We start from the raw sequence: 13827 nt of genomic DNA on the forward strand, positions 1-13827 counted from the left end.
CTCAGTTTAAGCTGCCATATTTAGAGTAAAATATTTTGTAACAATTATATAGCTACCAAAGGTTTACAGAAAAGCTTTTTGCTTTTGGTTGTGCACCTTCTTATCAAAAGAAAAATGTTGTTAAGAAAGGCAGAAGAAACCCAACTATGGAAATTAGCAAACCCTAAAGCTGCGGATAGAATGAATGTTTTGTAGAGAATCTTTTGCTGATTTCAGTTCTAGTCAACTCTAAAAAAGTCTATCGACGTAGAATACTTACCGTGAGGCACCTCGTAATACTAGCCAAAACTAATGGGCCCTGGCTGTTGGCTTTTCATTTGCAACAGTGACAAGTGACCCCACATCCACCGGCAGGGACATAATGCAAGGCACCATGTACAAGCTAGCCTCATGATAAAATAATGTTTTCTGAACAATGGCATTACATTTCAACCATGGGCTTCACCAGGGAACTTGTATGCATTGTTCTGTGATGTTTGCAGTTCTTGTTATTGCTATGTGGGGTCATTTAGTCTAAAGGTATGTTTATAAAACTCCAAATACCACCAAACCTTGCAAGTGCTGTACCATATGAATATTTTTCCGTAAAGCAAAAACAATAATGCAAACGAAAATAAATGGCTTGGGTACCCAACTTTTATAAGTAGATTATGAGCCGCAGTACGGAGGGAACTATATTATGAGCCGCATTACGGAGGAAACTATACATTTTGCATTTGGTCTTCCTTGATATTGAACCTTCCTGCTCAGCTCAAGAATAAGGCACTAAACATTGCAGGTAGCTACCTTGATTGGAAGTTTGATGCAATACTAAGAAGCCAAGGGTTTTAAGGTTCAAGGAAGTTTTGTGTGGTTGAAGTGTTGCACACCTAATTGCTTTCACTGCACAGCATGGTTAGGCTCTGCAGTGAATCTCGAAGGATGTGTACTGCAGTTCGGCAAAGTGAACATATAATTGGTTTTTTACGAAGTTTTGGGTAATCAACTACCTCTAAAGTTATAACTGTACTGAGATGTGGCTCCTGACTTTTTAAATTGATGTTTTAACAATCGGTGACACAAGTTCAAGGAAATTATCAGCTGATGTTGAGCTTCAATGGAATGTCTCACAGAACCGAGCTTGGAAAGCACGAATGTTTCATACCATAATCGTGTGTGATATTGTGCAATATGTGGTCTCACACCTGCTGCACCTGTGAACCGAGGATGACGCACCCGTTTTGTACCCCTTTAGGTGGGTGCTTTTGCAGAAGATGCTCCTACAGATTGGGGTGCTAAGTAGCACCCTAGGATACTTTTAGGCGGACAAGGGTGTTTATAAGGCACCTGTCTTCTGGGGTGCTTCACAGAGGGTGCTCCTGCGGCGACAAAATCCAAGCACCCTAAAGGGCGTAAAATATTCAGTTTTTAGGGTGCTCCTGTGGCGACAAGCTGAAGCACCCTTTTGGGCGTAAAAATTTTTAGTGTGTACGCTCACGCGTGTTTCTTCCATGGTGTCATCTGTGCTTGATCTGTTTATCACAAATGCACCTTCAGATAAACCCATGTCAGGTACAATACGCGTCGACATCAGTGACCACTTGCCTATGTGTCTAATGTTAGAACGCAAAAAATCATGGAAGCAAAAAAAAAAAAAAAAGGAAGAACGTTTAGCGCGAAATATCATCCACCACTCTGCAAAACTTCCGTGAGACGCTTATGCAGGACGACTGGCAGGCCGTAACGACACTATGTGGTGCAAATGAGGCATATGAAAAATTCCTCTATATATTTAAACCCCACTATTTTGCGTTTTTCCCTCTAAAAACCCGCCAACCCACGAAGTCCCGGAAGCCCTGGGTAACCAGGGAACACATCCGATTAATAAATGAGAAATTAAGACTTTATTGATCTTTTATTCAATCACGTGACCCAACTAAATTGAAAAAGTTTAAGGCGTTCCGAAACAAGTTAAATAAAATTAAACCAAGCAAAAATAGAATACTACAACCGCGTTTTGGACAGCACTTGCTTACGGAATTCTGAAGTGGTATTGAAAAAACTAAACAACATTATTAACCCCAACAAAGGCAATGATCCAATTAATAGTCTTGTTGTTGACAGCCAAGAAATAGGCGGTAAAGAACTAGCAGATCGTTTTAATGACGTTTTTTTCGAAATAGTAGAAGGCGTATACCCTCCCGAAGCTGCGGCCAACATTTCAAGTTTAAGCGGAAGCATATTTTTCTGCCCAACCCACCCTTATGAAATAATAATGTTGTTTCAAAAGATTAAAAACAGCTATTGTTGCGATGCTGATGACGTGGAAATCAAACCAATAAAGCATGTGTTGGACTTGATCGTCCCGACACTAATGCATGTTTTTAACGCGGCACTTTTAACAGGGGTCTCTCCTAACAAAAGGAAGACTGCGAAGTTCGTAATTATCCACAAAGGTAGAGACAAAAACATGTTTAGCGACTATCGCCCGGTCTAAATTTTGCCAGTTTTCTCGAAATGTTTAGAAAAGATATCATTATTGTTCGCATTGACAGTTTTTTAGGTAAGCATAATCTCATAAACGATTCTCAATTCGGTTTCAGAAAAGGCCTCTCCACAGAAAGCGCTCTTCTGGCCCAAAAAGAAATAATATTAGAAAATTTAGAAAATAAACTTCTGACACTAGGAGTGTACCTTGACTTCAGTAAAGCATTCGATCGTGGGGATCATTTAACTCTAGTTGCCAAATTACAAAACTACGGTTTCCGTGGATTAGCTCACAGCCTAATTCAGTGGTATCTCTCGAACCGTTACCAGTTTGTAGAAATAAACAAATGCAAATCAGAGTTGAGAACTATTCAATCAGGTGTCCCTCAAGGTAGTATTCTTGGACCGATCCTTTTTCTGTTTTATATTAATGATATTGTCATGCTAGATAAAACTTGCAAATTTGTTTTTTACGCAGGTGACTGCGCAGTGTTCACTAGTGGCAAGGATATAGAAGCAATAACACGAATGGCTGGTAATTTCTGCCACCAGCTGCAAGAATGATGTCGAAAAAAACAGCTTAACACTGAATCAAGCAAAAACAAAATTCGTATTGTATAGGACCCAAAATACCGATGTATCCGGTTCAGACAGTATTACTCTAGGCCCCTTCAGTATTGCGGTAGAAAAATCTATAAAAACACTGGGCGTTACTTTTACCCAGCACATGTCGTGATCACGTTAGGAATTTATCGATAAGGCTCAGCAAAGTAATCGGCATGTTAAACCGCATTAGGCACTTGCTACCATGTAGGATTAAAAAAGCTCCTGTACAACCCACTTTTTTACTCGAAACTCTGTTACTGGGCACTAGTGTGGGCTAAAACAACTTCATCTAAACCACACAGAATTTATTTACTATGAAAAAAAGCTATTCGCATTATAGCAAATGTTCCATACCTACACCACACAGAACCACTCTTTGAAAAACATGCGATAATGAAAGCGCAACATTTATATGCATAATCAGACTTTTGCGTACCTACAAAAGTGCCGCACCAGAGAAGGCTGTACATGTTTCTAGAGCATGCTCAGCTCAATATACATAACAATATATGTATACACTATACTACACTACCACTACCTACACTACAGACCATCATGGCAGATACCATTTTCTCGCACTACGTACGGAACGGAAAGAATTCGGCACGCATTACCCGCTCCACTTAACTACCTGGATGTAAGATGCATAGACATCCTAAACACGCCTCGTAAATGTATTTTTGCATTGTTCTTATGAGGACATTTGTCAGTAAAAAATGTCATTTTTATTTTTACCAATTTATGCTTTCATCACATGTTTGAAAGAATGTATAATGCCTGAAAATACTTTGCTGTACCGCAAGCATCCTGGAGTATACCTTGTCACGGTGCTCAGTTATTGCTCTTGTTTTGTTTGTTTTCTGGTTGTTTATTGCTTGTTTAACGAAGTTATGTGAGTTGTATGCCCTGTGACATTCTCCGATATTCAATAGCTTGTTTGAATGGCGTGTGAGTTGCGGCACTTGCTGTATATATATATATATATATATATATATAGCGTTTGGAAATGAGGGGCTCGTTAGGAAAATACAGAAAGAAATGCCGGCAGTCTACAACGCCAAAGAAGGCATAGGGAAATGATTAAACTGTTAGTGACGTTACGTTATTATTTTTTATTATTATTAATTACGCGAGAAAGAAAGAAAAACACGCGCCCAGAGTGGGGACCGAACCGAACCGAAAGGCGTGGGTTCGGTCCGCACTCTGGGCGCGTGTTTTTCTTTCTTTCTCACGTAATTAATAAAAAATAATAACGTAACGTCACTAACGGGTTAATCATTCCCCTATGCCTTCTTTGGCGTTGTAGACTGCCGGCATTTCTTTCTGTATATATATATATATATATATATATATATATATATATATATATATGGTTTGGAAATGAGGGGCTCGTTAGGAAAATGCAGAAAGAAATGCCGGCAGTCCACAACGCCAAAGAAGGCATAGGAGAACAGTTAGACGATTTATTACCGTCAGTGACGTTCCATTATTTTTTTATTTTATTATAATTACGTGAGAAAGAATGAAAGAAAAACACGCGCCCAGAGTGGGGACCGAACCCACGCCTTTCGATTAGATCTCGAATGCCTTACCAATTCGGCTATCTGGGCGACTGTGTTCTCCTTCGCTTTCTGGGCTATTTATATTCACTACAACTGTATCTGACGCTTGAGGATGGTAGCCAGCGCCACTCAGACTACACGGGGAGAAGGGGACCTTCTTTTTAACCCCCGGGGCGTGACGTGAAGGTCTACAGCCTGTCATTAGCGGGTAACTGGCGGGAAACCCTCTTATGCTACCTTGGCATCAAGGCTGCCAGAACCGAGGCCCTCGTTAAGCTTTCGCAAGATAATATGGTTTGGAAATGAGGGGCTCGTTAGGAAAATACAGAAAGAAATGCCGGCAGTCCACAACGCCAAAGAAGGCATAGGGGAACAGTTAGACGATTTATTACCGTTAGTGACGTTCCATTATTTTTTTATCAAGGATGAGGGGGTCGTGACGACCTCAACAGCTCGACTCAGTTCTTTCTGGAGCTGGGGGTCCGAACGGCCTAACGCCTCTATCCACTGGTCAGGGGAATTAATGGGAGGGAATGGGTCCTCTGCACAAGCCAAATTTGGTGCTAGACCGTGGCTCTTTCACCGCCGCAGGAGCAGAGTGAGGGTGGGTAGAGGGAAGGGTGTACATGATGGACGGCTCGGCAGGGTAGAGATTACGTGTGGAGTTGACGCCAGAGGCGTTCAACCTCGAGAGTGAGGGATGAATGAGCGGGGGGAAGCTTGCGGTTGGAGAGGCGGTAATGCTCTGTAACTTCTATATGTGAGGAGACTGTCCCTGGTCGCTCTGGCTCCATGGAGGGAAGTCCACATCGTACGCCCGGGTGACACGTGCTTGGGCTACCATCCGGGCTGTCTCTATCCCTCAAATGCCCGTGTGAGCCGAGCCGGGAGCCATTAGAGTTTGACCGTGTGGGTTGGCGTATTTAGGCAGATAATGTTGTGAGCCTGGGCCAAAAGCAGACCTTTGGCGAAGTTTTGGACGGCCGTTTTCGAATCGGAGAATATAATTTTCGGGGTGGGCCTTCGTGTAAATGGCAGCGCGATTGCCGCCTCTTCTGTTATATGCGTGTGACGGGTGTGAAGGGGGAAGGTGGCCAGAAGAGATGTGGAGGAATTTATAGCAATAGCGAATGCCTCTTTGTGCTGTAATTCGGCGGCATCGACATGGAGGGTCGCTCAAGAAGGGGGACATTTTTATCTAGTATCGTGGGTCGATGAATCCACCTTTGAGTGTGAAATGTTGGATGCATGATTTTGGGAATCATTCGGGCGCCTATATGATTTCTGATTGATAATTTGATGCAGCTCACTGATTCAGAGCTTTGAGCCGGGCCCATCGTGAGTCTCTGCAAGAGGAGGCTGCCGCTGGAGCAGCGCATAAGGTGGTTGTACTTGGCTAGTGCGGTGACCTTCGATTAGTTCTGCTGCCGTATTGTATGTCCTTGTTGCCTCAGTCTGGCAGGTGGATGCGTTCGGTGGTAACTGCAAGGCGGTTCGGTATGCTTTGCGGATGAGGCCGTCTACTTTCCTCATTTCGCTGTCATTGAGCGGAACATGGGGAAGAGCATATGTCAGTCGGCTGATAACAAACGCTTGTACGAGTCTCAAGCGGTATTGCACTTTCAGGCGGTGCCCTCGGGTGATGAAACTACAGAGCAGGACAATTATTTGGGTAACATACGGCGACAGCTTTTCGATTACCCCCGTATTACGCCGATTACTGTGTAGCATATGTTCTAGAATTTTGGGGCTTGTGACAAGCGGTACAAGCTTTCCGTCCACTAAAACATGGGTGGAAGCCCCTCGCGAAGGTCCAGATGTTTTTGCTGGCAAGACAAGCATCTCTGATTTGGTTGGAGAGCATTGCAGACCCGCTACTCGGGCTCCTTGCACGACGGCTGTTGAAGGGTTTCTTCTATGTATGCATCACTTCCTCGAGTGACCCATAGGGTTATATCGTCTGCATACATGATGTATTGAACGTCGCGCTCTCGATCCAGAGCGGAGGCTGTGTGACACTGCTAGATTAAAATGTACGGAGACATGACCGACTCCTGTGGTGTGCCACATGATGGTAGTGGTATTTCAGGAGATTAAGGAGTGAAGACTACGAGAGGGCCGGGGGGGAGGAGAGGAAGAAGGAAGGAAGGGTTTAAGTTATGCTGTAGTGGTGCCGGGGGACTTCAAAAAAGGCTTCCGGGAAATCGGGGGCCAAAGGGGCGCCTTGAGGGTGCCATTGCGAAGATACTGAAACGTGTTTCAGAGAGAAAACTCGTAAAAAAGCACCGCCCGTATATACCGAATAATCCGAAGAAGAATGCCATGTGGGAAGGCCAGTTTCTGTAGATTAGAAGGGGCATCCCCAGGTCCTACCCACGAGAAGCTTTGCAGAAGGTTTAAAGACCTTTTTGTGCATGGGTAAAGTAGATAATAAGGCGAAATGCCGAAAGCCGGAAGGAGGCGAGTATGCGTGCTATTCCGGAATATGTTAAGAGAAGATAGGGAAAAGGCAAAAAAAAACGGTTGTATCAAAGTAAGTCTTGGGAATGGGCGAGTGCGTTGTTACGATGCTAGATGCCCACTTTTTGTAAGGGCCTTATTGTTCTGTCTGATAGATACCGGAAGGTTTATAGGCTGCCTTTAGAAGCATTGACTTCAGCAGGGTGAAGGGAATTCAATTGATGGATTAAGTGCCATTCTCTGTATTTCGTCTCCCTTGAAGGCTTAAAGTTTGACTGCACAATATAGACCTTGAGGACATCGAAATTTGGTTCGGCTGGTTAAAATGTTGCGCCACTGCTATGGACGCCCTGTTATGTCGGCCCAATGTCCATTCAGGCGTACGTTCATAAGCTGACTCCTTTCTCTGTTGTACTGCTTTTGACAGAACAAACATTCCAGCATATACACAATTTTGGAATAACTGCACGTGAAACTTCAATTTTTCTTATGAACCTATTCGCTGGCAGTGCTATTAACAATGTAGTCCGTCTGCAGATGTTTGCAAGTCTTGCATCTAGGACAGAAGCAGGGGCTTATGCCTGGTTGCAGGGAAGCAGCAGTTGTTGCATGCACTAAAATATCTTGTAGCTTTTTATTTCTTCTGCAGCTGACTCCTGGTCTTTTTAAGAACGTCTTTATCAGTCGGTCATTACGGGACACATTAGGGTAGTATTTCGCAGGATGTTGTTTATCTTAGGGAGCGCGTTTGTGAATTTGGTTATTAGGGCTGGTGGCCGGGCACTTCCATTTCAACGCTCTTGAAATGGAAGCTGACCGGGTGGTTACTTCTGGCCAGGGTGGATTTTTGTTCATTGATATGTTTATATAGTCTCCGTGATCATTGCATACTCTTAGTCTGATAGCCTGTTCTACAAAGATACATTGTTTGCAGTGTCGTGGGTGATGGTGGGTTTAGTGTAGGTACTGCTGCCTGTCCGTCGGTTTCCTATAGAGCGTGGTTTTCAGTTTACCATTGTCTAGAACGAGAGTAGTGTGTAGGACGTTCGCTAGTTTATTCGAGTACTGGCATGAGAATGCAATGGTCGGGTGCTTACAATTAAGCTGCAAAATGAAACTTTCTAGGGCAGGGTGTCCATGCTCCCAAATTGTGAATTTGTCATCTATTTATCCAAGGTAAACTTTGAGATTGTGGGGGAAAGACTAAGAGGGAAACTTAAGTAGCCCCATAAAAACGTTGCGTTAGGTTGGCGCGAAAGGAGTGCACATCCTGGTTGTAACATTTGCAAGTAGTAAGATGAGTCAAAGTCGAAATAGTTGAGGGCTGGAACTAATTTTCGCAATGCTGTGTAGACTTCTAACGCATGTTCGTGCCCGTTTTTTGAGAAGTCCTTTGATGCAGCTGTTTGTCACAGTGTTGTCTCACACTGAGAGGGAAAGCAAAGCACATTTCAAAGTGTCCTGCCATTTAGCTTCTAGTTCAGGGGGAGAAATCCAGGGGAACAAATAGCTTCTAGGCGGAGGCCATTGGGAATTTTCTTGGTTTGGAGGTTAGATGAACAGTGTTGACGTGGAATTTGTAGTGCGTTTCTTTGCGGCGAGTTTTTTAACTCTGAGGAAAGTGCAGGATTGGGGGGGCAGGGCATCCGGTCTACTCGGTGTAGGTCATTCGCGTTTCTTGCAGGCGGACCTGCGGGAAGGGTCTGCTTTGTTAGGAGTCGGTTGTTTAGGGGGGCTGTTGGGGGCGAAATCCACGTCGATGTCTGTTTGGGTGCTTGTTTGCGTTCTAGTGCGCGTTGGGGTCTGCGTGAACACTGAGCGGGATGTCCTCGGTGGGTCGGGATGTTGTTCTACGTGCTGGATGTTGTTCTATAGTTGGTGTTGTACATGCGTCGCATGTGGTGTTCTTAGGGGGACGGGGTGTTTCGCTACTGTTGGAAAAGTCGTGTTCTGTCTGCTGCTCAGTGCTCGCCACTGATGGGGCGGGGATGCATGTAGCGGGAAATGTGACATCCAATGACTTCCTCAGCCGGTACTTGATGTTTTTAGACATTAACCAGTTGCCTCGGAAGTTCAGGTGTAAACCGTTTTATAAAATATTGCGGTAAAGGAGACTACAGAAGGGGCACACAGACATCATGCTCAGCGCCTTGTCTGTGTGCCCTCTCTCTAGTCTCGTTTCCTGCGCTGTGTCATAACTCAGTTATGTACCAACTGGCCCGCCTTCAACCCGTGCCTCGGTGTAAACCGTGTTTGGCCAGATATCGCTGGAGGTCGTGCTATATTTCTGTGTGGTGGTATATGTAAACGTTTTGTTGAGTCAGTTCTAGGTGAAGGAGAGAGTTCTTGAACTTAACTGTTCGCTCTTAGTACATGTGTATATATATATATATATCTTGCAAGGGCCTTGAAGAACAGCTGCCGCAGGACGTTTATTAAAGGGCTGGTGAAGAGCTTTTAAAAAAACTTTTGTTGGGGACATTACATTGTGATTTTCCTGACGCTGATTTCGAAAAACATGTTTATTTGATGTGTAAATACACCCAAACCATCTTTTTTCGTCAAAACGAACGACCCCTGCCCGCGGGAGCGGTGGGAGCCCTGGCTGCCTTTCGCGATTGGCTTTTCGCGATATTCGGAAGTGCTGGCGCTTCGGGGACAGCTCGGCTTGAAGATCTCATTCTGTTCTTGTTCACATACGGGCTAGAAGGTCCTCTGGTGAATGTAGGGCTCACAAAATCTTTTCTTACAACAGGATAGCCTGAGGGAAGTATAAACGCAACAGGTTCGCACGCGGCGAGCTTTAGAAAGGGGTTCTCCCCCGACGACTCATGGCCGACTTGTTTCTCGGGTGCAGGGAAGTTGAGCAGATATTGGTTCGCCGCCTTCACTGCCAGCGCTAGTCAAGATTCCTGGCACAATTTTTCAACCCACCATCATCCCCATCCTCAGGTTACGTGGCCTCAACTACGTGGAACCTCCTGGCTCAACACGCCCCCAACAGGAAGATCGACATTGTGTGGACCCCGGGACACTCCTCACTAACGGGCAATAATTTTGCCCATAGACAAGCCTGCAAACTCTCCTCCCAGGCCTCTGACGAAACACCAAGTCTCGCTCCCCTTCTCACATTTCAAGACATCACCCAACATTACCGCACATCAAGACAACATTTTCCCCCTCCTCACGCGCAGCTTACTAAAACAGAAGTAATACTCCGGAGGCGTCAAACAAACACCTTTCCTCACCCAACTTGGCTACATTGGATGTACCCCACCCTATACCCTGCCACATGTAAATTCTGCCCTAACCCATGTACCCCCATACACATGATGTTGGGGTTCGCACACAACCCAGCCCTCCCACCTTTACCACTTCCCTTCCCCTCCCTGACTGTGGGAGAACCTGACGACCAGCGCCGGCTTGGATGCACAGCAGCTCCTGGTGTCCAGGGCTGAGACAGCAAGGTCGTCCCATGGTCTCCTGGACCGAGGAGCCACTCTCACATCACCACGCTCACAATAAAGTTTTTCCTCCTCCTCCTCGAATGTGAAACTTTGTTTTTACATTTGGAGGGGCCGCAACAAGCTCCGTGCATCGGCCTGCGATGCGCACAGGCAGCGCGGCCGCCGCCGGTCGCCGCGTAGCGCAGAGGTGCTGGTGCCGGGTCGCTGCTCGGCCGGTCAGCGGAACGTGGCATTTCTGCACATACGCATGATTTAGAATAGCGGACCCATTTGTTGGTCGCCCCCCAAAAGGTAGAGGAACCCAAGCGCAGCAAGCTGGTCCCCGACGAGCTTTGGAACGCCTTCCCCTACAGCTCCAGCCGGCACAGGTTGCACGGATCGCCGCTGATGTTGGGAACTTTAGGCTTAGCACCAAGGGAGATAGTTGGTCGCTGCTATCTCTACAGTTGCGAATGACTATCCTTAACACAGTTTTTCACCACACTATCATCCCCTTTCTCGCATGTGAAACCTTATTCCTACGTTGATAGTAGTCATTCTAGCGAACGGTGCTGTGCTCATTTTTGCGCGCAGGTAACGCCATCCATCGGCCTCTCGCCGCATCTTGTGCTCGGGCAGGTTGGTTTGCTGCCATCGACGAGCCACCGCGACCGGTCGGCGCTCCGCATCGCGATACAAATTCCATCACCTCTTTCGAAATCACCTTGGATGACAACCCCTAGCACAAGTTTTCACCACACTAGCATCCTCTCTTGCACGTTTACTTTGCTTTCGCGACGACCTTGATTCGGGACGTGGTGTGGTGCGAGCCGTTTCGTGCGCCGTAGGGCCATGCACGACCGGCGAGTGTGCGGAGCGCTTCCGCGTGCTGAAAACGTTTCATACTTTCAGCTTGCTTGATTCCTTCTTAAAATCCAGCTATTCAGCTAAGCTGTAGTCACAGCCAACAACGTTGATCGGGAAAACGAGCAAGAAGTTCGGGAATCCCAGAGCGCTGTAGTCCCACAAATTTTCTAATTCCCTTAAAATAATGCATCAGGAACTTGGGGTACCTCCGTATTTGTTGGAGACCGTCGCTTCGCGTATGAAGCACAGAGCAGCCGACGACACGGCCGGCCCCACGACTACTCGTGAAGGCAATGTATTAGCCACGGGCGCTCGGGTAGGAAATCTCTGGCATCTCGGAGTCGCTTTAGGGAATCACGCAGTAGCATTACGGTTAAAATAGACGCGGAAGCAACTCTAGAAAAGGATGATTAATAAAGTGCATATTACACGCCTGCCTAATTCGAAACTTCGCCCAGAAAACTGGGACACAGCGAAGCGGCGGCGCACGGCGCTAGCCGTCTTCCGAATATGGCGCTACTTCCGGTCACTGCCGCCCAGTTTCTAGCTCTTCCGGCGATGCGGCATGGAGCAGTCGGCGGGGCGTAGGGTCAAATTTAACGACGAATACCGCTGTCCCCAAGCTAAAAATGACGAAAAAAAATTTACAGGCATAAACTGACCCATGTAATAATTGTAAAAAGCAGAGTTTTGCCCGCTTTTAAAAGCGCTTCAGTAGCCCTTTAAGCGTAGCAGCCCTCGCGGAACACACACTCAGCTGACGGTGAAGAGAAGGACACGAGCCCAAGGGATGGAAGGTGATGATGAGGATGACTATCAGAGAAAGATGACGTACGGGATAGTAGCCACTGGGTAACTGTAGGAGCTGTCACGGTCTCAAAGGGATGGCGCATGACTAAGTGCTCACAATATATATAAAGCCACTGTCCTCGATGCGCCCAAATAGAGAAACAATAAATTAATAAATATTCGGTTATATTGTACTGCAACATAAAATGATGCTGCAGCATGCCAGTACAAAGTCGCGGAGAACTTGCTCCAGTGACTGGAAGCGAATGCAACGGCTGGTGGCCATACCAGTACACGGCCATAAACCAAAGCAATGAGTTACGACACAGACGTTTCCTCAGTGACCAGAGCAGGTTCTTCTGAAGTAATTTGGCGTTCTTATGACAATTTCTGAGGTTGCGTGTCCCCAACTCATAAGTGCAAGCGGCGGGAAAATTTCTTACAAAGTCAGCACACGCACCTTACGTAGTATTACAGTCTACGGTGTGATAGCGGTAATCGTTGTATCCCTGATGAATTGCCAAGGAAATGTTCCCAACAAAGACTATAATTATGTGGGATTCTAAGCCTGTTAAGATAGTGGTGGAAAGGTCGCACATTTCAGAATTTCGTAGTTATATGTATATATGTGTCTCGTATCATGCTTGACCCAGTATAGGCCGGGGCTTCAATTACAATTTTTCTTTCCATCTGTCTGCACCTTACTTTCTGAAGGAAAGGTTTATTTCTCTAGCAATAGATTTCCCAGGAACAGTAATTCTTCCAACTTGCAATCGTACTACATACTTATCAGAGATTTACCTAAAAGCGAAACATAGCCCATTTGAAGCCACATTCCAAGAATAAGTTGATAAATGACGTCAACCTGAGCGAGCTTTCATGTTAGTTTCAATCCCGGTTTTTTGAATTCCTCATTTTTTGTGGCACTGCAGGGTTATGGTCATCCTTACTTTTTCCGAGAATTGTACAACAATGCGTCTTTCTTTGATACCAGAAATAATCAGCATGATGTACATGCTGCGTTTAATTCAAAAAATATTTTGCGTAAAAGCTGCCAGCTGCAACTCTGTTTGCTATGAAGACGTGCTTTTGCCAACCTAAATGAGTTTTTCATTTTTCAGCCTCTTCTGCAGAAATCCGAGCCAGCTGGGATTTCGACAAGCTGAAAGCAAACTTCGAGAGCGGAACTCCAATCCCGCAGGCCAACATTGTGAAAGGGGACTTGAACCCGCGGCCGCCTTACACCGAACACAGAGTGACATTCATCACACTACCCCAATTTTCCGCTCCTGGAACGGATGTTTATGACACATTTTTCGCAGTTCGCGTCTCAAACAGTGGTGGTTTTAAGAGTGTGTCGAACATTGCATTTATTCAGGGAGTGCCTAGTGATGGAATACTGAACATAGTGACACCCGAAGACATCACCACGAGCGAAGCTAGCACAACCGCTACCACGAAGGACCCGACAACCCAGTTGAACATAGTGACAACCAAAGACATCACCACGAGCAAAGCTAGCCGTACCGCTATCACGAAGGCCCCGACAACCAAGTCTACCAAAGTATCCGAAGCAACAACGAAAACGTCTGCCTGGAAACAAAATCAAAAGCAGAAATCATGGGTGGCGA

Source organism: Haemaphysalis longicornis, unplaced genomic scaffold (genome assembly GCF_048455015.1).
Source record: "Haemaphysalis longicornis isolate Haplotype H1 unplaced genomic scaffold, Haemaphysalis longicornis Haplotype H1 scaffold_10, whole genome shotgun sequence".
NCBI lineage: Eukaryota > Metazoa > Arthropoda > Arachnida > Ixodida > Ixodidae > Haemaphysalis > Haemaphysalis longicornis.